The 21,800-nt window shown below is 35.1% G+C and overlaps 1 long non-coding RNA gene across 2 annotated transcripts in view; it reads right to left on the bottom strand.

The window, feature by feature from the left end:
• Positions 1-1,176: 1,176 nt before the first annotated feature.
• Positions 1,177-21,800, bottom strand: part of LOC139076840 (uncharacterized) — a 46,081-nt gene continuing 25,457 nt past the window's right edge. Inside the window, exons 3-4 of one of the 2 annotated variants that reach the window (XR_011528837.1) lie at positions 5,344-5,431; positions 1,195-1,451 (exon numbers count right to left, since the gene is read on the bottom strand). This is a non-coding gene — a long non-coding RNA (uncharacterized lncRNA). Of the gene's footprint in view, positions 1,452-5,343; positions 5,432-21,800 lie in introns of both variants that reach the window. The other variant, XR_011528838.1, reaches the window with a different exon arrangement.

Genomic DNA, 21,800 nt, shown 5'->3' on the forward strand with positions numbered 1-21,800 from the left:
AACCAGGAGTCTTCTTGACTTCTCTTTTTCAGAGGTTTTATTTCTAACTACTGATTAAGACTTTGTGATTTTCTCTCTTAATTAACTCTCAAATTCAACCCTTCTGCATCTCCATAGTCACTGTGCTAGTGTAGGCCAGAGAAGGCAAGTGCATGGTCCCAAGTTTACAGCAGAGGGCACTGATTGACTGTCTCTCTCTATTCCACAGAGCCCAGATTCAGCCTCATAATCTTTCTCAATTTAGCAGTGTGGACAAGCATTACTAATTGGTTACTTTGATGCTAGCTCATTGGTTGTCAATTTCTGGCCTAAAGACTGGTGTCTGGCTGGTTGCATTAGAATCCCCTGGGCAACTTTCACGAATACAAATTGCAGAGACCCATCGTCGACTTAGTCTCTTTTGTGGTAGGAACTGAACATATTTTCTAAAACCCCCCTAGGATATCCTGATGAGCACACTGACTTTAAAACCATTTTTCTGGATGAGACTTATTGATGCCCCTGATCCAGTAATATCTCATTTTGGCTATTGCAATAGCCTCCTGAGTGGCGTTCTTAGCTCATATCTCTGTTTAAAATTCATTTTTCTGTATTGTATCAAGGTGACCTGTAAAATTTTTTTCTAAACTCAGTCATAGTTATCTAATCCCCATTTTACAAGACTTTTATGCTTTTCCATTAAATATAGAATAAATTAAAAACTCTCACCATGGTGTACAAGGTTACACCACTCTATATTTCCAGATGTATATTTTGGATGGTCTTTCCCCTGTTAATTGTCTGCAACACTGGCCTTCCTGACTGTTTATTCGTCTCTCAATATGCCATGGAACCTCACACTCATGTGCCTTTGTTTCAGAAAACTTTTTTCTTTCTGAAATATACTTGTGAAGTACACTTCTTGTGTATATCCACCTGTCCAATTCAAAGGCGACTTTCATTTTTTTTTCTTACTTTGTTGGCGTTGCTCTGGGGTCTGGCTCACCTGAAGAGATGGGAAGTTTTGAGAGTAGCAACAAAATTATTTTTTAACTTAAAATCCTCAAATCAGTGCCTAGAAATTCAGAATCCCTCAATTAATGTTTGCTGAAGTGAACGTATTTGAACTAATTAGAATTAAATATGTAAGGGGACATTCCAAGTGTAAATCTTAATGCCGTTATACACGCACTCACGTAAGTTGGAGAAAATTCATTAGGTATTGAAAGTTTCGGTTGTATTTTTCCCTCAGTGGCTCCAGGACTGAGTAGCAGGGACTATAATTTCTAGGATCACTTTTCTCTTATCAACTGGCCATTACAAACAAACAAAGACTAATTTTTTCTTTCTCTTTCCAAATCCATGTCTCTAGCTGAATTCCAAAAAAATTCCATTTTTCTTTCTGAGAATTTTAACTCCTTTGTATTTAGTAGATGATCCTGTCAGTCTTCACCAGAGTGAGAATTCTGCACCTAGAGAAAGAGGAGACAACTGTGAAATACTGGGAAGTAACATCAGAAAACAGATACAGCATTCTGGCCATTTTGTAGAAATGTTTTAGAAAAATTTTATGACTAAGAGACAATAATCCCCATGGTAATATTTCCTTCAAATGTGGAAGTTGTTATCAGATTAAAGTTGCTAAAAATGCAACGGGGGGGGGGGGGCTGGCCCAGTGGTGTAGTGGTTAAGTTCATATGCTCTGCTTCTGCAGCCCCACGGTTCACAGGTTCGGATCCTGGGAGCAGACCTGTACACTACTCATCAATCCAGGTGGTGGTAGCATCCCTTAAATAAAATAGAGGAAGATTGGGATAGATGTTACCTCAGTGACAATCTTCCTCAAGAAAAAAGGGGAAGTTTGGCAACAGATGGTAGTTCAGGGCCAATCTTCCTAACCAAAAAAAAAAAAGCGGGGGGGGGCAGCATTAAAATGCATGCAGGGAGCAGAGGCAATGAGGTATATTCAGGAATAATATATTGCCAGGATTTGTAATTGAAAATATGTCATATACTGACAAAAAGAAAAAATATAGTAACTATAAATATCAATTTTCAATACAAAATACTTTTATATTTCTCCTGTAGTGGTCACAGATTTCCTTAAACCTAACATTTCTTGTCGTTTTCCCTGTAACTGCCAATGACACATATGTGAGACAATTGACCAGACTTAAAAAGTTTGCCTAAAGTCATAGAAAAGGGGAAAACTCACTGACAGTGATGAGCACTGAGAGTATAGCCTAATATTATTTATCTCATACCTTGAGTATTCACCATCTATAATAGATAGTTTTCTCACATGATTCAGAACATTCTTATGTGATAGAAATTTCTCTAAAATCTCAGCTAAAAGCTCATAGCTATTTGATGCCAGGGTCAGAACCAGTACTTTATTTTTACTTCTCTTCTACCATCTTGTTCTATTCAGTAGAATTGAATAACAACCACAAAAACAACAATAAATATTGTACCAAGTAAACTACCATAATATTTTGTTTGAAAATTTTTCACGGATGTCTATAGTAATTTAGGCAACATATATGTTGTAGCAAAAAAATTTGACAGCAGTAAGTTCAACTAATATATTTATTACAAAACTTAGCTGCCTACAAAAATCCAAATTATCCCATGGAAACATATTTTTCTCAATTATCAGTAAATTATTTTCCTATTTTACATTCTTGTTGTTTCATCTTAATTAAATTTGATTTCTTCAACCTGGAGCTAAAAAAAGGGAAAGAAAACTTTTGGACTGCTTGCAAATGTCAGTTGACAAACCACTAAGTATCAATCTTCTAAATATGGTATTAAATGAATCACGATTACTGAAACTGAGTTTTGCTTGTTATATCTAAATGTCAGGGAAAAAGATTTTCACCATCTCATTTGCCAATGTCTCTTGCCAGTGATTATTTAACCTTTGAAGGCACTAGATTGTAATGCCAAGAAAAACTTAATAATACTTAGAATGAAAGATGTATTTGCTATTGTAAGCCCCCAAATTAAAACCCAATTGTAGATTAAATGTTCAGCTGTAGATATCATGATTGGAAATGTGAATATATTAATCTTTTAGAAACAATGCTATAAAATAATAGTTTACCAAGCTTTCCAAAAACTCATATATAATCCCTATGAAAAATGGGAAAATGGGCTGTAACACTTGTATGCATTTAAGAGAAACTGAATTATAAATGTTAATTGGCTCTGATTCTCTGCCTGAGGGAAGGGAGCCTTCATCAGAGGAGAATGGAGAGTCAGCTGGATACTTTCTGGAGCTTCTGAATATGGAAATTTTCAAGAGCTTCAGAGATTTGTGTCACCTATTTTCAGTGTGTATAGTTTAATTTCAAAACGTAACTTTTTTTCTTCTTAAAGGTCTTTCACTTTTTATTTGTAAAACAATTAGACTTAAAATGAAATAAGTAAAAATAAAATAAATCAAGGAAATAAAGGAAAGATAGCATCAAATAAAATAATAGTATGCTTCAAAATAGGTAAAAAAATATTCGTATATGTACATTTATGCATACATCCAGAGATACTCATAATATGAACATATACCTCACGAAACACTGAAAGTGTGTCAAAATGCTAATAAAGATTATTTTTCCATGTTGGGAATATGAGTGATTACAAGAGACAGAAAACGATATTACCAAGAAGGAAGCATTTAGGTTTATATACAGACAACAGGCAAGAATTAGAAGAGGGGAAAGCGAGAAGCCATTAGCAGAATAGCTTCAGACACATTTGTAAAGGTGGTTGCCATTGGTGGAGTTACCCAAGCTTAATTGGTGAAACTCTGGACTCCTTGGTGATAAGTTACTTCTATGTCTTCCTTATGGATAATGTCTCTATAACTGACTCTACCCTGAGAGGTAAAAACAATGGATTAGTTATATCTGTGATCCTCTCTAGTGCACTGTATAAAGGAGATATACGAGATAGGCTGCTGGTTATGCAATAGTAGTCCAAATGGTTCACACTCTTTCTTTCGAAAGGAAATACATTAACTGTATAAGTTATTATATTGTCCTCATCAAAAAGAATGCCTGCAATATACAGGGCATTGATCATGGTAATTGGACAAAAGAGAAATTTTAAAAATGGTTATTGTCCTTAAGAATTAATAGTAATCTAGACAGAATTCAAAATATATTATGATGTACATCCGAAAGCTATATAATGTTATAATCCAATGTGACTGCAATTTAAAAAAAAGAATTAACAGTGATACTTATATAAAATATGGATATGATTCGTTGCTACTGGCAAATAGCAAAAATGCCCCCCCATCAACACATTGCCATGTTACTGTGTAGCCCCTCACATCAAAAGGTAGAGTCTATTTTCCTATCCGTAAAAGTTTGGCTGGGCCTGTGGATGGCCTGTTCTCATGACACCCTCCTCAGCTACTATGTAAATAGCAAGCCCAGATTAGCTCGCTGTAGGTTGAGAGGCACAGCGGAGGGCAGAGTCAGCACATTTGCTGCAGCCAAGGTCTCGGAGAAGTGAGAGAGCCCAGCCAAGATCAGCACACCTTTCTCCTGATTCACAGTTGATGGCGTATTCATGAGTAAGTAGAATTGACACCAGCTGAGCCTGGACCAGAACAAAGCTGCCCAGATGACCCACAGTATCATGAGCTAATGAAATGGCTATTGTTTTAAGCGGTTAAGTGTTTGGAGTGATTTTTAATGCAGCAAATGCTAACTGATAAAATGCCAGAGAGGGAGGTTAGGGTCTACCATCTTCCTTTCCTCTGAAAAGACTTTGCTTAACTGACCATAATGTTAAATTAAGATTTTTGCAGTCAGAAATTATATTTATGAAATGAATGTGATTTTTCCATTCTCAAAAAGCTAGCAGAAACAAATATTTCACACATCAATATTTTGCCTTATACTTGTTTGAACCTTCAGTAAAATAAAATATGATAGGATATCCCCTGCTCTCTCTATAGTATTGGAGAGTAGCAGTAAGAGATGAGTCAGGAAATAAGCTTGGTTTTAGAAGACAACCCCTCTTAGCGCCTGTAGAATAGTTCAGCCAGCAGCCACAGCAAGTCAGGAGAACTAACATAAAGGAAATAAAATTAACATTAAATACTGCACTCTGATACACATAGCCCTCTTCCCTAATTCCTTGGCATAATCTTCCACTAGCAAGGATGCATATTGTAAAAATTGTCTCCAAATCTTACCTGGTCTTAGAAAAACCAAGTGAGTCCACTTTAGCAGATTCAGAAACCGAGTAATTTTTGTCTTATTAATTTTCTGGTTCTGGAGAATGCTCAATATTTTTCTGAAATAAATAATGCCAGCTACAGTACAATGTGAGAGTGTGTCCTCTCCTTACCTCCACTCTGGGATATAAGGACAACAGCTCTGTGACCTTAACTTTATGCCTTGATGGTTCATATTAAAGACTTCAAAGAAGACTCGGGCTGAAAGTCAGAAAGTTTTATTGTTGACCTCTCACACACTCTACAGGAAATTATTATAACTATATTTGGTAACTTTTCTAAAACACATTTTATTTTTAAAAAACAAATGTTATTAAAATAAATAATCTTTCCACATATAGAAGTTCATGCAGCCATTAAAAATTTGTTTTGAATAGTATTTAATGAAACTAGATGCTGTTTAATTTTGTAAGATAAGCAGAATGATAAACTATATATAGTTTTGCTTCAAAATAGGTAAAAAATATTTGTATATGTACATTTATACATATGTCCAAAGATACTCATAATATGAACATATTATGCCTCACAAAACACTGAAAGTATGTCAAAATGCTAATAGAGATTAATTTTTCATGTTGGGATTATGCGTGATTACAAATACTTTTATCTCTATTCCTAACTTTTTATAAATTCCTTAAACTCAACTGAAATGGAAGCCATCCCTTATTGGAGATGTTACAGTTGGGTAAATCATAGCTCATTATATTTTCCTGAAAGTTTATCGTCCTTCCTTCAACTCCCACAGTACTAAGCTATTTGGTACTTTCCGTTAATGTACACTGCCTACCACCTTTGTTCCTGCTTTTCCTCTACTTGGATCATGTTTTCCTCACTTCAGCCTTCTTCCACTGATGTTTCAAGATTCATCTTAGTGATTTTTTTCTCACTATGTCTTTGCTACTCAGCTTGTCCTCCTTTAGATGGAGCTAAGTGTGCTCAGGGCTCCCATGTCAACTCATTTATAATGCTTATCAAGTTGTACTGAAAATGCTTGCTTATGTTCATGCTCCCTGCAGTAAGTGCAAGCATCTCAAAGGAAGGGCTCAGGTGAGTCACATTTTATCATCAAAGATTAGCATAATGCTAGGGTCATAATATCTACTCAAATAATATTATTTGTTCCTTCATCTGTTTATGTATCTACCCATTCAACAAATTTTAATTGAATCACATAGTTGTATGTACCAACACTAGAGCCATGTATTAAATGAATAATGAGTGAAAGCTTAAAAAAATATTACTTTTTCTCAATTGCTCATAAGCTTTGTGCAGACAGTTTCTCCCTTTTTGTCTTATAGCCCAGATAAATGGTATAGACATTCAAGAAGTGCTTATCAAAATTAGTGATAAATAAATGCAGATACTTCATATGAATAAAGAATGAAGTTTTTCTTGCTGTTTTTATACGAGTGCATCCTATATTTGAATTCACATCGTGAAGATGCCTTTGAAATAAGCCATCACACATGGACTTCTAGAAAAGCACTGCAAGAACCATTGTTGTTTTCTAAAGGAACAAGGAAATTCTTAATGCACTGAAGGACAGCAGACCATAAGTGTGTAAGCCAGTTGCAGCAGCATTAATCATCAACTGTAGCTAAATATGAATAAGTTCACATTTAACATGACATCAGCATCCCAATAAGAAACAATGGATTGATTAATCTCAGGAAATGATTAGGACTTCTGCTTTAGTGACTTATAATGTATTTGCCATCATTAGGGTCTTACTTAAGCATTGCATTTTTTTTTTCCCCTGAGGAAGATTAGCCCTGAGCTCACTACTGCCAATCCTCCTCTCTTTGTTGAGAAAGACTGGCCCTGAGCTAACATCCATGCTCATCTTCCTCTACTTTATACGTGGGATGCCTACCACAGCATGGCTTTTGCCAAGCGGTGCCATGTCCCCACTTGGGATCCGAACTGGCAAACCCTGGGCCACCGAGAAGCGGAATGTGTGAACTTAACCACTGAGCCACCCGGCCAGCCCCTAAGCATTGTTTTAATATAAGCACAATTGATTATACAACAAAATTAAGGGCAAGTTATTGAATTAAATGTATATATTTCTTCCAGTTTTTCCCCTCTGTTCAAATGGTACATTTCCAAACTCAAATGTGAAATGTTTTAATGGGTGAATTCAGAGACAGTGACACTTTTAATCTACCAGAGCTTTGAAAAATAAATCAATAGCTTCTGAGAGTGGAACGCTTCTGATGTAAGGATGCTTTGGACATCAATTTCTAATTCTGTGTGTCTATTTCTTTCCCTGAAGCTTTTGGTCCACTTCCTTGTCATAATAAGTGGAATCTTATCTATGTGAGATCCGTAATGTATATTTATAATATTCATCCAGCAGCTTCAACTATGTGGTCATTGCTTCACAAATATGCAGTTCTGAATTATCAAATATTCAAACTAAGCATTTGTTTAGGACACCATCACAGCACATAATAATCATACACTTGAAAAGAGGCATCAGGTTTATTCCAAGAATTTTTTGGACATTTTTAGCTTTATTTTAAGGTTAGTATTTTATTTTATTTTTGATTAGAATTTGGAGGCAATTTAATGTGTTCAGAGCTTAGGACTTTGCATTTCTTATTATAATCCTGCAAATATGTTAAGTAACTTTTGCTACCCTGTACTCAGTGTCATGTCATTTATTCTTCACGTAACGCCCTCCCTTGCATATTCTTTCATTGAAATTCTAACTATCTTTGAAAATGCAGGTAAATCCCTTACCGAAAGAACTCCCGAGTCAAAATTATTAGGTAAGGAGTGTTGTGTGCCAAAATCTTTTATTATTTAAATTTTTTATTTTAAGAATTAAAACAAGTTTTGCTTCATGTAACAGTGATTGGTATCTATGTCTTAATCATCTTTATAAGCCTACAAAAAACAAAAGTTATGTCTCAATGATAAACCTTTTGACCTAACAGGGAACTTAGGGCCCCACCTTCTACAACTGGTTGACCCAAGCCTCAAGAATTCATTTCTCCCAAGCCAAAGAGCTGGTGGGGTCAGAATGGAAACTACTTTTCCTCATTTCTGATTCTGGGCTCTTTACCAAACTGTCTTACACAGTAATTTCCACATAATGAGTATTCAATAAGTGATTGTTGAATTTACCTACTTTTAAATTTTAAATAACTCAAGACAATTCACAAATAGTCTTGATAAAATATTTTGGAATGCAGTTTTACCTTCTATTGATATAGCCATGTCCAGTGTTCACATTATGTTAAAACTACGGTCATTTCCGGGCACATGAGGTTTGTCTATAGGTTGCTTTATTCTTCTTTTTCACTCCCTAAACAATTAAAGTAAATTTTCCCAAAAGTCACAAATTTATTACATATAGTTAAAACAAGAAAAAAGAATAAGAGCCAGGTAATAAGTCAGAGACAGGCTAAGACTTGACTACTCATCTGAATATAAATCAAAGCTTTGGGCCTCCTGGAAATTGAGGCACACAAGGGAATATGATGTGTTATGTCACCCTCATTATTAATTTACAGAAGTGGATCAGAAAAATACAATGCAGAAAACTCTGATGCAAATCATAAGGGTTTTCATTTGATGAATCTATATATATATGACATTATACAGTTTATTGGAAAGTTGCTTCAATAGTACTTTTCGAAAAGATCAGACATTTATATTGCTATTTTTAAGGCATCCCCTTAAAGGTAGAATGCTATATTTTTATTTTTTGAAGACAGTTTTCATATACTATAAAGTTCTTATATGGTAGATTTGTATAATATATAATCCAGGTAGTTTTCAGATGACATTTTTTTTTAATTTAAGGTTGAAAGGTTAAGAGTGGGTGTTGGAACAGCTGGTGAATGAATAATTAGCATGTTTTCTTTAACTGTCAAGTGTGTCATTACCTCTTTGGTTGGGAACTAGAAGGTAAATAATTTAAAATGAACCTATTATGGTTTGGTCCTGAAATGCAAATAAAATTCTATATTATTTATACTGGATGTATCTAAATATCAGGAATGTAGTGGCAAGCTTGACACTTTGTTTTAGAATTCAAAGGGTCTGACATAATTATGTGGCCCATGTACTTCTCCACTGGGGTCGGCCATCAGAATTTCTTTGGGCAGGACCAAGTCTTCCTCAAGCAACAGCATTTAATCTGCTCAAATGCATTCAAATGTGTTTAAACACATGTTTTATTTAAGTGCACAGATTCTTCAGCATAAAACTTGAAAGGTATGAGCTTGAGTTTGAGGGGTTTTAAAAATCAGAATTGTATTATTCTGGGTTTTGAGAGAGAGATTCAATGTTCTCCAGATACCTCCAATTCACTTGAAAACTGATTTTGTTATTATCCATCCAGGGTACCCGAAAGAATGTAGGCCTTGCCTTTGTCCTGTTCATTGTAAATCTCTATAGAGCTATTGATTTTTAAGTTAAAAAAAAAAAAAAAGCTTTTATCCTTCTTTAGGACACATAAAGGTACAGTTTTCTCTGTTGGGCTTTAATTTGTAGCATCCAGGCATTATGTGATACTATGATAAGGATACCGAGGTATCATCAGAAGGGCTTTTCTACATGTGCTTTTGCCAACTGATTCAAAGGCTAATGACAGGTCAATAAATACTATGAAATGTTGTGGGATCTTTCTAGTTTCTCAATATGAGGAAGTACAATGCAGCAATTATCATTAGGAATGAATATGATGAGTCTATAGCCCTGCAAGGTTTTGGATAAAGAGGTCCAGAGTGGCAGTTACAGAGAAAAAAAATAATAACAATAATCCCAAGTTATGAGAAATTCTGTAAGAATAAAGCTCCAACTCAAAGAAAAGAATTTTGATAATTGGGTAAACAAGGTTCTCTACATCAGCCTTCTAAAATTTAGAAGTATTAGTTAAATGAGCAAAGTCGGGGGGATTGTGCCCTTCCAAGGACAGATCTATTGGTTTATAAACCATTGGAGCAAAAATGTGGGTGAAATTGTTCAACTAGTCATTGGCAGAAAATTGCTCCCCTGTAATTCTCCTTCCTAAATCTATGTCACAAACAGCTTTGTCTCCAAATATCATTCATTTTCGTAACTAATGACAAATACAATCCCTCCCACTAAGATATGTTTTAAAATGATACAGTGCTTATAATTTACATATAATATTCACCTTGGCAATATTTTGTTAGTTTCTCAGGTTTTTTGTTCTATCTTTGTTGTTGTCACTGCTTTTTAATTTTGCTTCCCTTTTTGTTGTTGTTGTTTTGCTTTTCTCTCCCCAAATACTCAGATGTTGATGGCCTCATGATGCCGAGAGGAGAGTTAGGAGGTTTCCAGTTCTCTCCTCCATGGGGCATACTTCATTACTCACTTAGTTATTCTGTTATTATGGGCCCTCTAACTATAATTGAATTTCTCAGCTTCCCTGGCTGATGACAACAAAAATGAAAATAAAAACAAACAAAAACAACCTCCTCAAGGAAAATGTGAACTGCTATGACAGACAAAATCTGGAATGCATTCTGAACATTTTATGTTGCATAACGGACTCTTCCTGCAGAATCTCTAAACAGCATCAGGCTGTAACACCCTGAAGTCTGATAAAGGATGGGAGTGTCTGGAATGATTTAAAGATATTGAGCATTGGTGTATCCTGGATTCTGCTGACTTAGTCCTTCAGTCAGGCTCATCCCTTTGTTCCATCTACACACATCTGAACATACACAACCTTGCGGCCACTGTGCTGGGGAGACACTGCTAGAATAAAATATGAATAAAACATATTCTGTTGGCAAGAGCTTTCTATCCTCTAGTATGGGTAGCAAGAATATTAAAAACTATTTAATTCCTGTTAAATATAATACTGCAAATCTTATTAGTTAGTGTCATTTAGGACCCTAACTATAAGCTATAAATGTCAATTTTATCTTCCAATAAGAAGCATGATTGAGGTGTCATTATGACAGTCTATAAGAGGATTCTGCAGTTCTGTCAGGATGCAGGAGCTAAGGCAGTGGCTTGACGGAACGGATCTCTGCTTTGATGGAGCTTCACTTTCAGTGAATATCAGCTAACACATATCCCTACCTTTTGTGTAGATGTCTTCATTGAATATTGACTTGGCATCAGGCAGAGTTCTGAATAACAACTCACCATGGGAGTCCAACCATGTCTGAGTTTCATAGATTATAAAGAATGCAGTACAGTTCTCTCCAGGAAACTATATTTTGTTGTTTTTCAAATAGAATAAAGTTTTCTAGAATATTAATCCCAAGAAGAAAAAAGCATCATCAACTTGTCCCCAGTCACCTATTTTAAGTGCAATTCTGCCCTGTTTCATTAGAACAGGTAATATTGTATTGCTTATTGATATTTCCGAGGAATTGTGATTTCTTGTCTTTTTTTTTTTTTTTTTTTTTAGAGATTGGCACCTGAGCTAACAACTGTTGCCAAGCTTTTTTTTTTTCTTTCCTGCTTTATCTCCCCAAATCCCCCTGGTACATAGTTGTGTATCTTAGTTGCAGGTCCTTCTAGTTGTGGCATGTGGGACGCCGCCTCAACGTGGTCTGATGAGTGGTGCCATGTCTGCGCCCAGGATCCGAACCGGTGAAACCCTGGGCCGCCGCAGCAGAGCCTGGGAACTTAACCACTCGGCCATGGGGCCAGCCCCTCTTGTCTACTGCTGATTCTCTAAAAAAAAAAACCCAGAATCATGACTATCACCAGGAATTCAACAAATAAGCATATTTATAAAAGAAATATGTATAATTCCCAAACTATTTTTCTTCTCTATCACCACTCACACATACACACAATCACTAACTAAATTTACTTTGGAGACCACAAAGGACCTGACGTGTCTACTTTAGTTGAACCAACACCTCTTCTTATAGCCAAAAGAGTTGGATAACTTTCAGACAGTATGCTATCCAAAATCCATCAGAATAAATTCTTGAAACTCTTATAGTAAAACATAGAATCATTCCCACACCACTTTTAGCGTGCAGATCAGAAGTCAAGACCGTTCTCCATAAGGTCTGTTTTGTATTGCTACGCACAGTAAATTTTTACCAACATTTGAAAAGTTGGATGTTTAATGTAAAAGGATATTTTACATAAAAATCTAGATTTTAAAATTCCCTAGGCAAGTCAGAAGATATGACTACAATGAGTACAAGTTTTCGAGGTGTAACAATTGCCTCTGTCTTGTAGGGGGTTATTTTTCCAGTTTGTTCTCGTAAATCTCTAGTGTGTTGATTCTGAGCCAGTTGTCACGTTCCATCTTATACCTGGCTGGACTCATTCATTTAAGCCCTTTCGCTGGTCCTTTAGGTATTTGAGGTGTGGCCATCACCTTGGAAAGTCATAAGATGTCACCCAAGATCTTACATAACAGAAGGTCACATCTGCATTTTCCCATATTCCAGTGCTCTTTTCTTTTTAGACGAAAATGCTTACCCTCTCTCTCCTTGAAATTTTCTAGAGTTGTTTACATTCTTTCTCTTTTATTGGAACTTACATTTTTATTATGCAGACAGGATTCAAACAGATTCTTATTGAAGATTCTTCCCAATGCCTTATGATTTCACATGTAGCTTTTAACAGTACCAGAAACTTATTCTCCTAAGCATCTCCTTTCACTGCCAAGAGTTCTATATTTCAAATATGTTACTCTGATTTCATTCTTATTTTCTTTATATATGATAGATAGAAACCTTCTTTGTGAAGGTATTGAGATTTAGTTACTGTTTTGCCAAAGGGTTTTGAGGATAAAAAAGATTAAAGTTGCATATTAATGTAAAAGTCAGTGTAACAACAAAATCTGCTATATAAAGATTTTCACTCTGTTTTGCCTTCAGGATTTTGTTGCACAGCATATAATATGTTGATACATTATCTGATAGAATTGCTGTTTGCAATGATACAAATTAATAGAATAGATTTATCATTCCTATCAAGTAATGGAAACAAGTACCCTCCTGAGAAATAGGGCTTATCTCTGAATTAAGGCAATTAAAATTATGCCACTGAACCACACAACCTTAGTTTTGTGAGGTTATTTAAAATTGCTTCTGGTCATAAGAAATACATTTTTAATGAGTAGCATGGAGGAATGAAGTACTTAAGGATGTAAAGACTCTGTGATAAACATCATTTTGAATCCCTGTTAAAATATATATCACATCAAAAGTGGTCCTATTATTCTCTTCTGATGTGAAAGTTATACTCACACTACTGTCTAGGGCTTTCTGGAGTAAGAGCTTGTAGTATTCCAATAACAATAGAGAGGAATTCATTGTGTTTCGTGATTTACTATTGATATGCATTTCCATTCTTTTATAATTGTGTATGGATGCACTTTAATTGATGAGTTGCATGTGCAAGTTCCTTACATACTTAAGAATGTATCTACGTAATTTTAGGAGTGTTTATTGACACACTTTAGGAAAAAAATTTGACAACTTCTTGGACGACTACGGACATTAGTGATAATTCTAAATTAGCCTGTCAGTATTCTGGACTGTAAAAGTATTTAGTTCAGGAAATATATGTGGTTTAAAACACCCTCAAAATGGGTACAATTGATTGTATTTTTTATAAGGATGCTAGAATCGTATATTCACTGACAAGATAAAAGCGGCATTGAAGTCACTTTATAAAATTTTTACAGAAAGAATTCACACCCACGGTAATGTAAAATATTTTTATATCATGGGAAAAATAAGGAAATATATTACGATTTGTACTCTATACTTGTATTATCATGAACTTAATTATTTTGAGGAAAGACATTGTGCTACATAATCTCAGAAATAGTCTTCTGGAAGTCAGATGAGCACAGAAAAGAAAAATGTGTTAACAAATGAATAATTGTACAGTATCCGTATATCTCACTCCTTGGATTCTTTCTAAGAGATCTTTGTGAAAGTGAGATGTAATGGTTAATTTTATATGTCAATTTGATTGGATCACAACATAGAGATATTTGGCAAACAATACTTCTGGGTGTGTCTGTGAGGGTATTTCTGGATGGAATTAGCATTTTAATTGGTGGACTCAATAAACCAGTTTGCCCTCCCCAGCATGGTGGGCATCATCCAATCCATAAAGGGCTTGAAGAGAACAAAGAGGCCAAGGAAGCAAGGATTTGGCCCTTCCTGCCTGATTGCTTGACTGTGACCTGGCTCTTCCCTTGTCCTTCATGTTCTTGGCTCTCAGGCCTTCAGACTCAGACTACATCACACCAACCAGCTTTCCTAGGTCTCCAGTTTGCAGACGACAGATTGTGGGACATCTCAGTTTCCATAATTGCATGAGTCAATTTCTTATAATAAATCTCTTCCTATATGTATATCCTCTTGGTTCTGTTTCTCTGGAGAACTCTGACTAATACCTGAGGTAAATACTGCCAAGATTTATACTATAAACACATTCTTTCTCTGTTCCCTGAGTTGATAGTAAATGGTAGAGAATTTAACTGGGGGCGATAAAAGCATATGAAAAATCTTTCAAATGATTATCCCAATAGCTATCAGTATTATCTATTGTGTATAGGCCATTTTGTCTCTATATATTTAGACAGCTTTAGATAAACCTACTGCATTTTTATTATAACAAGTCAGTGAGATGATTTTCACTGGAAAACGAACTGTCACACCCTAATCTAATAACAATGCTTTCAAAATTTCACTTTAGATTTTTTCCTTATGTGTTTGTTTAAATGAGTTTTTAAAAATATGATAAAAGCATCCCATATAGTTACTTCTTTGAGAAGAAATTACATTTTCTTTTATTGTAAAAGCCATATTATTTATGTGGGTCTCCCTAATCTGGATGCCTGGTTTTCTCTAGACTTTTGCTTCTGTGCCGTATCCCTTACCCCCACCTCCTCATATGATATGTCAGTTTATAATTAAATACTTGACAAACCTTCCAAGACAGACAGTTACTCTCTATTTCTTCCCTTTGGATTTTGATATGTGATAGTTGTGATCAGTCCCAATTAACTAGTCATATAAGAATAATACCATAATCGTGAAAGTCAAAATTATGTTTAAAGGATGAAGAGCATCACTGTGTTTTAGTCTCTCTGTGATGAAAATAGAAAGCAGTGCTCTGATTTGATGATCCTATTGGGAGGCCGTGAATTAAATATTTAAAACATTTTCAGGGCCACAATTTCAGACAATCTTTGCAAGCAGAGTACTTTTGGTGTACACAAAGAATTTCTTAATTGGGTTACTCCCAATTAAGGAACTCTCTTAGCTTTTCATAAATTAAAAAAATTCATGTTCAAAGACGAGTCTGAGGAAGAATTCCACTGAATCACTAATGAAAGGTATCACCTAAATGGATGGGGATGAATATGGGGAAGCAAACAAGAGAAAGCTACAGGAAAAGAGAGTTTGATAGATTATCATTTATTATGACTTAACTCTTCATAACGTGACTTTGTCACTCTTTTGTCAAGAGGTGGAGTCTAAATCTTCACTGTAACCTTGGCTTGATCATGTAATTGCTTGATCATGCAATCTGGCCTTGCTTTGGCTGATGAGACATTTGAGAATGTGACATAAGCAGAGACTTGGGAAATGCTTGCTCATTGGTGTGTGCTTTTTCTTATTGCTTCTGGAAGACAGCCATTAGTGCACCAACGTTTTTGTTGCTTTTGGAACACAACCGTGATGTGAAGTCCACAGTGGAGTGTTAGATGTTGGGTACATGTGGCCCAGTTGTCCCAACGCCCAAGCAACTACCAGCCTATCTATCAGCAGATTGGAGCCAAGACGAGAGGAGCAAACGATGGCCCAGCTGAGCCCAGGTCAAGCCTTTCACCCACGGGATCATGACATAATGTTTATTGTTGTAAGTCACCAGTTTTGGGGGTGTTTGCTATGCAGGAAAAGCTAAATGATATGTATGAAGTGTTTTTTTCTCTTTCTCTTATCTATGTTAAATTGAATTTAGTAAGAGTCAGAGGACCAGTGAAGTCATCCAAAAGTCATCCAGTGTTTTCATTTGCCTTCAGGAACTCCTTCACTCAGAACGATGCCCGGACAAGTTCAAATCGTATTTCTCAGTAATATTACTTAAAGAATCCCACGAAAAATAGTAATATGCTTTGAGAAAAAATCTTTTCCAATTGATTAAAAAAGTAGTGTGTATAGGATTTTAAAAATTGCTTTTCACTTTAAGAGCAGAGAGACTAGAAAGAATAATCAGAGTAAAAAATCTGCAATACTACTAAACTAAGAAATAGGCAGATAGCAATATAAAGTGCAGTTAAAATTATTAGACTTAGGGCAGAAATAAAATCACCTTTTGGGAAACACTCATAGATAGTAAATGGAAATCCCTGATAGTAAAAGTATCAAAAGAGACCTAAGCAATCATAGTGGGCAGTATATTATACTTTTTAAAGGCAATGGAAAAAACCAATCCAACAAATGGAAAAATTATCCTGGATTTATGATACAAGAATTTTTTTCTACTTGATTTTGATATTGTTTTCAAACACAGAGACGAATTGGAGGGAGTTACAAAAAGATTCTCAAATATGATTAAGGAACTGAGGTACTGATTTACAAAGAAGTATTAAAGGATATAAATGCAGAGATCTTGGCTAAAGGAAAGTGGAGGAAAATAGGACAGCATTCGCCAAACCCATGAAAGGCATAGGAATACTTTTTGAAAAGATTTTCACATTTATCTCAGCACTCAGAACTCTTTGAAAACTTCAAGCTATACTAAATCATATTAAAAACTAAGCAATTTTTCTCCATACCGGAAAGTACATTACATAGAAAAAAATTAATGAAATATAGTTACTGTTCCTAAAAAGTGGACAGAAAAATCATATATTTAAGAGTCTAAACTTGGGGTAGGTGGTGATGATAACAATTATTGTTTTTAAATATAGCACAAAATAAGTTATGTAAATGCTGCCATTTGATATATTTATTTCCAAGGTTTGCTTTCCAAAAGATATGTAATCACATTCTATAGCATACATATGAATTAAACCCAAACAAATTAGAAATACAATATCAAAATATGGTACACCAAAATCTTAGTTAATATAACTTCTTTTCTTTTTAAAGACTGGCACCTGAGCTAACAACTTTCCAATCTTTTCTTGTTTTTTGTTTTTTGCTTTTTCTCCCCAAATCCCCCCAGTAGATAGTTGTATACTTTTTAGTTGTGGGTCCGTCTAGTTTTGGCACGTGGGATGCCGCCTCAACATGGCCTGGTGAGCGGTGCCATGTCTGCGCCCAGGATCCGAACTGGTGAAACCCTGGGCCCCTGAAGCGGAGCCCGAGAACTTAACCACTCGGCCAGGGGGCCAGCCCCTAGTTTTTGTGATTAAGCATCAAATTTACCTCTGAGCCTTCTCTTATCCAAAACACACTTCTGAGATGCCAGGTTATATGATTTTGTAGTCAGACAAGCCATGCTTATTCACCAGAAGAGACAAATAAAATAATGACGAAGCCAGGAAATCCAGAAAGAAAGTTCCTCATGCCTCCTCTACTTTCTGTTTCTGATTTTATTGGTGTTTTGTTCTAACACCTTAGGAAAACTACTTAACATTCTCAGCCTCATTTTACTGGCCTGTACAATGACAGTTATTGGAGTTATTTTATCTCAGGCAGATGTTTCTGGGTACTTCTTTGATGCTGTAGCTTGAACTCCAATGAGAATTGTTCTAACTCAAATTCATAAAATATCCTTATTTGCAATGTGTCCTGCAATGATTTTTATAATTTATTGTCCACAACAAAAGCAGAGAGAACTTTTAAGCTCAAATACTACTGTGATAAGATTAAACTATGTAAGTCTACTGAGGAAAAGATAGAAACAGCAGAATTTAGGGGGGAAAACGTAGAAATTCCACTATAATTTAGGGTAGACGTGATAAATTAGATTTCATCTGAATAGGTATAGAAACCATATGCAGGAAATTAGAATAGTCTGAAAATGTGAGCTGTGTACTTAGAGACCAAAAAGGATCAATGTAGAAAAAAATCTGGGAACAATGAGTTTTCGTAATATTTCTCAATTTGCCATTACCGACCGCTTGTTGTTTTGATGATTTATGATTGGTTTATGTTCTGGCTTGACATTGGGAAATGTCACTTATAGCAGTGAGAAGTGCTTCCACAGGGTCTGTGCTGCCCAATCAAGGAAATGACATCATTCTCATATGATCAACTTGCCCATGGTTGCTTGCCAGTTTCCTTGCCATCTTTTCATTGTCATGATCATCATTATGAGTTATAAGCCTCTTACCAATAATTTGAATGACCTCAATTTCTCTTCACATTCTGCTTTAGTGCATGATACGTTCATTTCACTTTTTAACATCTTTCACGTTTTAGCAAAGTAGTCATTTAAAATGCATGCAGAGCTAGAAGGTAAATTACTAGGGTAAAGGGCATTTCAAGATGATTGAAAATGTGCCTCATGAGCTGTTGCCTTTTCTATTTCACAGAGTGACTGAAAAGGTGTTAGAAAAGAGATTTTGCAGGTAAATATATATGTACCGTATATATTTTCTGTTTCAATGTACCTTTCTTTAATTTTTTTACATCATCCTCATTATAGTAAAACCTGAAATAAATAATGCCATCTATGACGTAGCACTGTGGGATTTAATACCTTGACAGATTTAAAATACTCAGGTACTTGGGTGAAGTTTTTTATATAAGATTTCACGGAAAACTTGTAGGCCTTTTTCATGGTTTGCTCTTATTCTTTAATCTGTTGTTTACAGAAAGTAACTAATTTCACATGCATTTGTCCATATGTTACCTGAACACATATATCTTCCAGAGTTTCCTGGAAAAACAAGTACTTTTGTTAGCATGAAACGAGTAAGAATTTAGATTTTGAAAAGCAAAGTTGACCCAGCCATGATGAGTGAGCGTACTAGCTGGTAATAGAGTGACATTTGTCAAGGACTGTACATTTTTAACTCTTTTATATTGTTACCTCTTTCTTCTTTGAAAAGTCAGTCCTGAAAACCTGATGCAATATGTTAAATATGTTCCATTTTCTTGTGTTTTTTATAAGTTGAGATTTTTGCAAATATGATTTCTCCCATCTCTCAAAGGATGCAGCTTTGAATGTTGTCGATAGATAGGTCAAAAAAATTATTTGAATCTGAGAAAAAGTTCCCCAAATTTGTATATTTTATTAAACTATTTTTTATGAAATTTCACCTGTTATTTATTTAGGCCCATCTCTGGAGTAGACCTTTGGAAAAGTCGGCCAAACATGGTATAATCTGAGGGACAGTGAGAAGGGCCTTAATCTGTACTGCAGTTCAGTCATTTCTTTCTGAAACTCCATCTCTTTGGTCTTAGTAGGTTTCTGTTCAAATGTAAATAACCCAATATGAGTTCTAATTCATCTGTTTTATTGACTGACAGTTTCTTCCAACAGAAACACAGTTCTAGCTCTTGATATGTGCAAGGCACTTTCTGCCATATATTGTCTCATTTTATCTTCTTAACAACCTGGCATTATTTTACCCTTTTTGCAACAGAGCAGACTGATTCTCAAAGAGTTGAAGTAATGTATCCACATTCATCCAGGTACCAATTGACAGCATTAGGGTTGGTGGGGACCTCTTCTACTGCATGGAAAGGAAGTGGCGAGAGGGTTCAGGAACCCATGGGCTTGAGGAATTTAGAGAAGAGGACACTGCAAGGGATATGGAAGAGTAAGAAGGTGTGGACAGTAAACTTTAAAAATTAGACTGTTGAGCTCTGGTCGAATGTTATGCGTGTCACAGGTGTAATTTCTGTGAACTTGTCAGGATTATATTTTTACCTCAGACCATATAACAAAGAATATCATATGGCTAGAATCCAGAGTCCAGATGAGAAAATCTACATCAGACATTATACTGACTAGGCTGCATTCAAAAGTATCTTAACTGATTTTAAAACTTTACTTTTTTATTACGATACACTTGATAAAATTTCTGATGACTATAGAAGACCCAGTAAATGTAGTACTATCTATTAGCACACATTCTCAGATTGCCACATGGTACTTTAATATAAGGAGAAAAGAAACATATGGTTCTCTATAAAAAATTTATGTACTTTCTGGGAAGCAGATCTTACACTAGCAATAGCTTTGCCCTCAGAATGATATGCCAGATCATTTTATGTAAGTGAATTAAAGTAAAAAAAATGTATATATCAGTGTGAAAGGAATCTGTCCATTAAAAACCTGTGATATGGCTGTTTTGTCTAGACTCCCACTAAACTAAGGCAAATTATAGCAACTGTTAGCAACCGTAGTTTTATGAGAAGTCTAAATATTTTCTGCCTCACACAGGTCTCTGAAGGTTGACATTTTAACTGCTCTATTATATATCAACTGAAATATCACAAAGTGCAGATTACAATGAATTTAGCTTTTATACAGTCACAACATTCTGTCTTCAGAAAATTGGGCTCATTTATCTTCCCTGATGAAGGTGCAAACACACCTTTAGCTCATTTGAATAGAACAAATATTTTCAGCCTGGAGTCCATGGATGGACTGTGAGCCCTCTGAAATTTTATGCAAAAATTAGGATGCATAGATCCAGGTGAATTTTTCTGGGGAGAGAATCAAAAGGACCCATGATTTTTATAAAGATTAGAACTACTCTTTAGATAAAAATTGTGTGGAAATAAAAATATAATTTTTTTGGCTGCTCATTTCTTTCTTTAATTAGCAGTTTTCTTTTCCACTGGTTTTTTCTTACTATAAGATACACTAATTTTTGACACTTTATATAACAAAAATTGGGTAGTATCCCAGATCCTAAGAACTATTAACAAGCTGTTTTAAAAATTTATATTTGTGGTGTCTCCTCTAGAGATTAAACAAATTAATGGAATCAGGTTTTACTTACTATGAAGTAGATTTATTTTCCAACAATGAAATGCCATTTGAAAATCCCAGATTCATTGTCGCTTAAGAAGATGGTTATGATTTTCCAAAATATGTCCGGAAATTCGATGGAGTATCTTCTAGTTTAGTGTCAAGGGAAGGGAGGTGGAAATTTCAGCGGAGTAAAGTTTCATCCTTTCATTTTTTGCAGAAACTGTCACTTTTTAAAGGTATTTCTATAGTAACTAGTAACACCATTCTGAAACTTTTTATCTCTGATTTTAATGCTGATTGGCAGAAATTGCCCCTATATTTTAGAATAAATCTAAATTACAACTAAGGACAAAATTAATCTTTCTGTTAAGGGGCAATGTTTTACTTACACAATTACTTTGCAAGAAGTAGTATTTGAAATCACATTCTTATCTATGACTGCTCATCTTAATTGTCATGTACCCAAAATTTAATTTTCCTAGTCTTTTTCTGTTCCTAACTCAGCCAACACTCTTACAAATAATTCCACTTCCCACAGACAGACAAGTTGGGAATATGAAGATTAGAATAATAAGTATTTCCCCCTTTATATTTTAAGGAATATTTTATTCTAATAATCAGTTGAGACAGGAGGATTATAATTAAATTTAAATAACACGCTTTGCTGAAAATTTGAATTTCCTAATTGCCTTTTCAA

Source organism: Equus przewalskii, chromosome 17 (assembly GCF_037783145.1).
Source record: "Equus przewalskii isolate Varuska chromosome 17, EquPr2, whole genome shotgun sequence".
Lineage (NCBI taxonomy): Eukaryota > Metazoa > Chordata > Mammalia > Perissodactyla > Equidae > Equus > Equus przewalskii.